Here is a 7,417-nt window from a genome sequence, read left to right on the forward strand (position 1 = left end):
AATTTGAACATTGACTGTGACCATTGTAATCAAGTTAATTTCAAATTGAAGCAGTGTTATGTCATTTACTTAAAGTTGTGTAACTGATATCCCCATATATCGCCATATGTACTTTTAAAGCAGAGGGTGTAATCATGGTATGCAACGTGTAGATGCAGGCTGCTCTTTCATGTTTGGGATTGATTTTAACTTTGTTTCAGGTCACCTATAACACAGCTGTAGAGTAATAATGTGGGTCTTTCTAAGCTTCAGTCCAGTTGAACCGATAATGAGGGCTGTAGGTCTATAGAAAATATGGACACATATATAAGTGATCAGCAGGAAGGTACTATGCTGTCATTTCCTGCATACCAGCTCTTCAACCTAAAGACTCCCTGGGATATGTGTGTTCTTGTGTCTGTGTTTGTTTCTGTGGCAGCACATGCTGACACACTCTTCATCTAGTATTTCATGGGTAACAAAATGACAATTTACCTATATGATGAATCAAAATATTTACATTTGCCCCGGTGAATGCTGGGTAAGCATCTTTGTATATGAAAGTGCTGCCAAAAGCACAATGCCTTTGGCAGCTGGCAGTTGTGACTGAAACCTCAGTGGCATGGTGGATATTTGGACGTTGCTCACTTATCACCTGCACTTACATGTAAACACCATAAAAATATTATGACAACATAAAGATTTAAAAATGCCCCCAGACATCTAAATTTCATATCTGATTTATACATGTATACATGTATGTAAACACTGCATAGTTCCAGTTGGGGATTAACAACTGTTTGTGTCATTGTAAACACGCTGCATATGCCCCCCCTCCTCCCTCACCCCAGCCCATCCCAAACACAAGTGAATAAGCACTCCTTCCTCTGCACCTCGGCCCCAGCTGGCTGGAAGGAGCCAGAGGAGTCTGTGCAAGCGTGAGTGCTAACTAAAGCCCAGCCGTTTGTTCCTGTGCCAGTTTCGCGAGGTCAGCAACCCAGGACTGCTGCGGCCCCGTCATTGGCTCAGCCTGTCACACGGTGCCTGGGTGCTGAACAGGCCCTTTATATAATCAAAGCCATGCCAGAGCCACTCCTTGGCTTACCTCGCTCCCTCTGCATATATCCCTAAATATGTGTCCACAAAAATGCACATACACTGAACAAATGTCCAAATAACCAGCAAATGATTGAACACACTATGATGCTCATTAGTCTGTTACGATTGCAGTTAATTTTAGAAGAAAAAAAATGTCTTGCGTTTAAATATTAACGGCAATGAGAATAATTTACGCCATTGATGGAACCTCGGTCATTACAGTACTGGACTTCCTTATTCAAACCCGTATGGATCCCTCATCTGTGCCCCTGCTGTGTGCTGCTGAGCAGAGAGAAGGTGTGGTGCCTGCTCCATAAACTTGTAAACAAATCCTCTTCTCCTCTGCTCCCATAGGTGCTGAGCCACTGAGACTCTGTAAACCAGGATCAGCCCGACCAAGCCTCTATATCTTACAACAGGGATACAGGGCTGGGGAGTAATAGCTAGTTTTCTTGAGTACAATATAGTTTCTGTGTGGCTGATTTAGCTTGTTAAAAACTTTAATATTGATGTTTAATATTAGAACCATTAGAATAGCACAAAGGGTAATATATTATAAATAAATGTTGACCGTTAGCCATTAGATGTGGGCTTCTAAGGCCTAGAACCATTGTGTATATCAATAGTGTATCAGACTACAGTGAGTGTGTTTGTGCTCATATTTCCTTATATTATGCCGACATGAAATTTCAAACCCAGCTATGATAGTATTTCACAATGTAGCCTACAGGGTGAACTACTTTTGCAAAATCATGTTAATCTCAGAGACGGTAATATTTTGGGTGTATCTGTCAAATACATTCTAATTTCATTCATTAAAAAGTACTCCATGTTTGGGGTTAACGATTGTGGCCCTGATATGGCAGGAAATCGTGTCTTAATCCCACACAGTGCAGGTGCTGGCCTATTAATAGATTTATTAGTGCAGATTAAGCTTGAGGAGTTTACTAAAACGCCGCCCACAGCCATGCTGCCATTTTAGGGTAGCGTTGATTGTAGCTTCAAATCTGACCCAGGTCAAGTGCTAGTTATGTAAATCTTCCTACGCCTCTGAGATCAGATACCTCAGTGCTGGCGTGGACACACTAACATCATGATTGATCAAACTGGGACACACAAACATATTTCTACTCATGAATAACTAACTAATATGTGAATGTTGCTGGTGTTTTAACCCTTTAATCTTTTCTTAAAGGGGGATCACTGATCCATCTTCTACTGTAAATCCAATACTTGACCTCTAATCTGTGTCTATATTTGGGTCGGTCTGTGAGTGTTTAACAGTTTTAAGATTAATTTAAGCACATGTTGACTATACACTGTGATGGATAAACCTTTAAACAAACAAACAACATGTTCCTCAAACTTTAGACTGTGTTAATTTTCACTGCATATCAACAAACGGGAGCAAATATGCATGAGTAGGTCTGCAGTTCAGTTTGTGTCTTTTCAAGTGTCTTATTTTCCAGAATTTCACAATAATTGTGTAGCTTGAGAATGAGTTAATATGGATAGATGTGTTCTATTTGTGCTGACCCCATTCAGTCTTTGTAAATGCATCAAGGGCCATTTTCATTAGATAGTGTGAATGATAGAATGTCATTTGAGTCTGTCGTAACAGGCTCCAGCAATTGGGTCATATCTAATTGACTTGTGTAATTGTTTGAGAAATCTACTGGGCCAGGTTAATTTAACACTGATTTCATTGATAAACGAGGATTTTATTGTCATTACAATGTGTGACTTGTATATATAAACTTGTTTTATGCAATAGCGAAAGCTCATTACAACATTTGTGATCAGCTTTGTGTGACATCCTTTTTTTTACAACAGTATATTTTTTTTACATTTACAAACAACTATAAACTACAGCTGCAAAATCTCATTTTGGTTTTCCTCTCATTCATTCCGGATGAGTGAAGAAGTAATTTCAAAAAGTCTTTTGACACCTAATCTGTGCCCATATGTGTGCTTGTATAATGCTAAGTGTGAGATTATAACCTTTATATAAAGATGTGCTAACATGTGTCAAATTATTTATGACCTCTTGAACTGCAATTATTTTTGTTTTAAACCGGGAAAGGGAAAGGTGTCATTATTTCTAAAATGTTATTTTAACATACTTTCCGAGAAAGTATTTGTATGATGATGAATGGGGTTGTTCAGGCAGATACAAACATACAGTGGGTCATGTCTGGCTAGTATTTTTAATACATTTGTAATGTTCTTGCCTTTCAATCAAAGTCCAGTTGCATATTTGTCCTAGTACTGCATGTCAGTTACCAAAAGAATGAAGCTTACTGTACATGTTCTCTTCACATCTGTCTGCAGCCCCATGCCTATCCTTTCCTTCTGCATTTCCAACATATGTATTGCACCCTACACGGCCTCTGAAATGAAAGGCTGCTCTTATACAACAGTGTCTTGGAGTGTGTCAGAGCTGTGACCACGGACTGCAACTGTTACGTTGGAGAGTTATACGTACAAAGTTTGATCCGGGGAATAGGCTTGAAACCCCAGGAGAAATCAATGCAGCCTTTCCCCGTCGGAGAGACTGCAGTGAAAAGTTAAGATAGGGATCTGTCAGGGTTTCACAAACACCAGATTGAGCTGGAACGAGAGCAATCCCAAGAGACTTTGTATATTGAATTCTAAATCCAAGTTATCTGTGCCCTACACTTGCAAACATGTGTACAGATAATATTGTTTGTGCAATAAATGAAAGCATGGCAGTAATAAAAGTAGTAATCTTTCACTCTCCGAAGTGTATTACTAGCCTGAAAGTGCCACAACAAGGCAAGTCATGAACAATGATTAAAGAGCACTGTCAGAAACTGCAGCATATTATGGCTTTGAAGCATTAACGCTATAGATTATGTGAGCAATGATGCATGGCATAGTTACATGTTTTTTTGGCACAGTATTATTGCGTCGATGTCTCTATGTTGCTAGCAAAGGCCAATCCAGTCTCGTCCCTGTGACACTGTTGTGAGTGTGCCTCGGTTGGAGCTCTGAATATTTTATCCAGATTTGACCTGCAGGACGGCATGTGCATTATGCAGACATGGTCGGCTAGAATTCCCTTCTTCTCTCTCTCTCTCTCTTTTTTCTCTCTCTCTCTCTCTCTCTCTCTCTCTCTCTCTCTCTATCTCTCTCTCTCTCTCAATGACTGCATCAGTAAACAGACCCCAACAGACCATCCCTGATGCATCCTCTCCTCTCCTCCCGGTCCCATCGTTGTTTACCTTCCCACCGTGCTGCCCCCCTCTCTTCTGTCCTTCCCTCTCTCCTGCAGGCCCAGGGCCCCAGCCTTATTTAGCTGCCAGACCAACACTACTGTACAGGGACAACAGCCCCATCCGTGATCGATGAGCAGCGTCTAATGCAGTGTCCAAAACTGAGACAAACAAAGACTCGCAGCTCAGGTCTGTTTAATACACCGACACTACCGGCATGCACTATTGGTCGATACAAGCAAGGTGGCATAGGGGAGAAGGAAATGGAGGAGAAAGGGAGGAGAAAGAAAGACCCTAACAGAACACATCACCATCCCAGCATACCCGCATGCGTCTCTCTATACCCCCCCCCCCCCCCCCCCCCCAACCCCCACCCCCACCCCCCTCACCCCCCCTCCGTTCACATACATCGAGAGGATGGATTTACCTTCTGTCAAGAATTTTAGGCACTTCCTCATAGATGAGTCCAGGCTGAAACTCTTCCTCAGTAAAGGAGAGCCCGGGCCGGCTGAGAGCGGACAGCAAGGCGAGGGAGCAGAGGAGGAATGCGTGTGCAGCCATTGAGACAATGAAAGGAGACTGCCGCTGGTTGAGCTCCGCTTCATAATCTGCTCTCCTAGCAGTGCCTGACTCCCAGCTCCTCTGACTGGCAGCCACTGCGGCCAATCAGCAGCGAGCAGAGACGATTAGCTTGCGTCACATTCCCTACTCCCTTCTCTGTCATCCTCCCTCTGCCTTTCACACTCCCCCCCCATATCCACTCCTGTGCTTTCTATCTGCTCTTCCTCTGTTTCATGTGCACACATAGCCGCAGGCAAGCCCTATGTATAGACAACGACTGATTATTTTTCCTAGCACATCTCATCATACCTATGCTACCTACAAATTAAAAATTAAAACATCCATACACATTCACACTCACACATCCATGTTGGCACATGAGCCAGCACACACACACAAACGCACCCAGTCACAGCAGCTGGCTCAGACAAACATACACACACACACACACACACACACACACACACACACACACACACACACACACACACACACACACACACACACACACACACACACACACACCTCTGTGGAAAATCACCTGGGAATGTCAAGGTCAGATTGTGCAGGAGGACAGGAGGATGTTGACGTGACTTTAGGTGGCCACAAAAAAAAAACAGAGCCATGACTGCATGACCTAGATCTCCAGAACGCTTCCACAAAAGCAGAATTAATTCACTTGATCTATGTGTTGTTGTGAGTGGTGAGAGGGCCCGCGGCTGGCAAAATTGTCCACTGAGGCTGCAAATATGGATGACAGGAGCAGCTGAGCAGCCGTGAGATGAGACGGGACTGAGGGTCCAACCCTGACGACCCTGATGGCCGATCCAGTTTTCTCCTCATTATTTAGCCCCCAATGCATGCGATGCCTCAGGATCTTGATACATCATCTCACATCTTGTATTTCCATATCCGATGATATGATGATTTTTAGAGCAGAACATTATGAGTGGTTATATAACCAAATGTTGTGACCTATTATTGTATTAGATTTTCACAATGATGCCAGATAATGATTCACACTAAAATAGTTTGTTTTCGCTTTTATACACAAAAGAATATACATGACTTTTCAATGTAGTCGTTACCTGATTATTGGAAAGAATACCATAGCTAATATTGAGTTAAATATTACAACCTGAGACTCCATGTTATTAGTAAATTGGGTTTATTGCCCTGTAATTCAGCATACAGCCTGTGGGACTGGTGAGTTTAAGTGGATAATGTATTGTGAAATACACCAACAACACTCTCTTTTTTTGCCTCATCTGTGTGTCTTTTGTTGTGTAACTAATGTGCCGCACATTTATGAGCATCCATGTGTAATGGTTAGGACTATATCATGTATTATTTAGTTTGAATGTGTTTGTGTGTGTGCTCTATGAGGGTATTGCTGAGTGTGTGAGAGGTCAGCTGTGTCTCCTAGGCCATACAGTAACAGGAGGTGACTAAAGGCTGTCTCAGCCTTTTGCATCTGCCTGCCACAGTCACTTCAACAGGCCGGTGTGTCAGTCTACTGGAGGGAAAGTGCAAACCACACTGTCACTGCTGCCATCACACAGTGACTGCATCACAGAACGTCCTGCAGAAAGATGTCCAGGTGTGACGACTTTAAAAGAAGATATTGCGCCATGATGTCTCATCACGTTATGTACAACTTAACATAATGGATACCCAGACAGTTTATCTCACTACCACCAGGCATTTATAAAACATTTGCATTTTATTGCATGCTGTTTAATAACACGTGGTAACTGGGATTCAGGTCCACATGTAACAAGCACCAGAAATATGGTTGGCTACAAGGATTTAGCTAGAGAAGAGCCTCAATATTCATTAAAGGGAGACGTTGTACAGATTACATACCACACTATTCCTCTTATCAAGGAAAAGTTGAGTTCATAAGCGTTCAAATATTCTCTTTCGCCACTTGATCTGCATGGCCCGTATAGCTTCTGGTGGCTAATGTTAGTTAACTTGAGAGAATGCTGTGTAACTGAAATGTCTGAGAACATTTGTTGTATTTGTGACTTTTCTCTACTTGTACTACCGTTACACTGTGTTTTAGCATTTACCACCATGATGCTATGTAACCTGTGAGCATTGGTTACTGTTCAACTAATGATACATAGTCTATTGATAAGCAATTCATTTATTGAAGACATTGTATCATGCAGGGGTAGACAAAATAACAGGAAACCCTGTTAGTAGGCTATTATCAACTACAATAGACCTGCAGTGTCAACAGTATACTAGATCTGTGAAGCTTAAATAGATTGTTGCAGGAATGAGTTCAAAACCCTGGAAATTAGATAGAACTTTTGCTAAAAGGTAACACAAGGTTAAGAGATTGTCAAATTTTGTTTTACGACATAAAATACATCAGTAAATACACCTCTCTTGAATTTTTAAGTATTACAGATCTTTAAAAAGGTGGGTGGCTCACAAATGGCTAAATGAGATAAGAGGGGTTATTGTGGACATTAAAAGCCATCATGCCGATACTCATGCCGAAAGTAGTGTCTGTTTGTGAAATATCCTTT

Source organism: Taurulus bubalis, assembly GCF_910589615.1.
Source record: "Taurulus bubalis genome assembly, chromosome: 11".
In the NCBI taxonomy this organism is placed as follows: Eukaryota; Metazoa; Chordata; class Actinopteri; order Perciformes; family Cottidae; genus Taurulus; species Taurulus bubalis.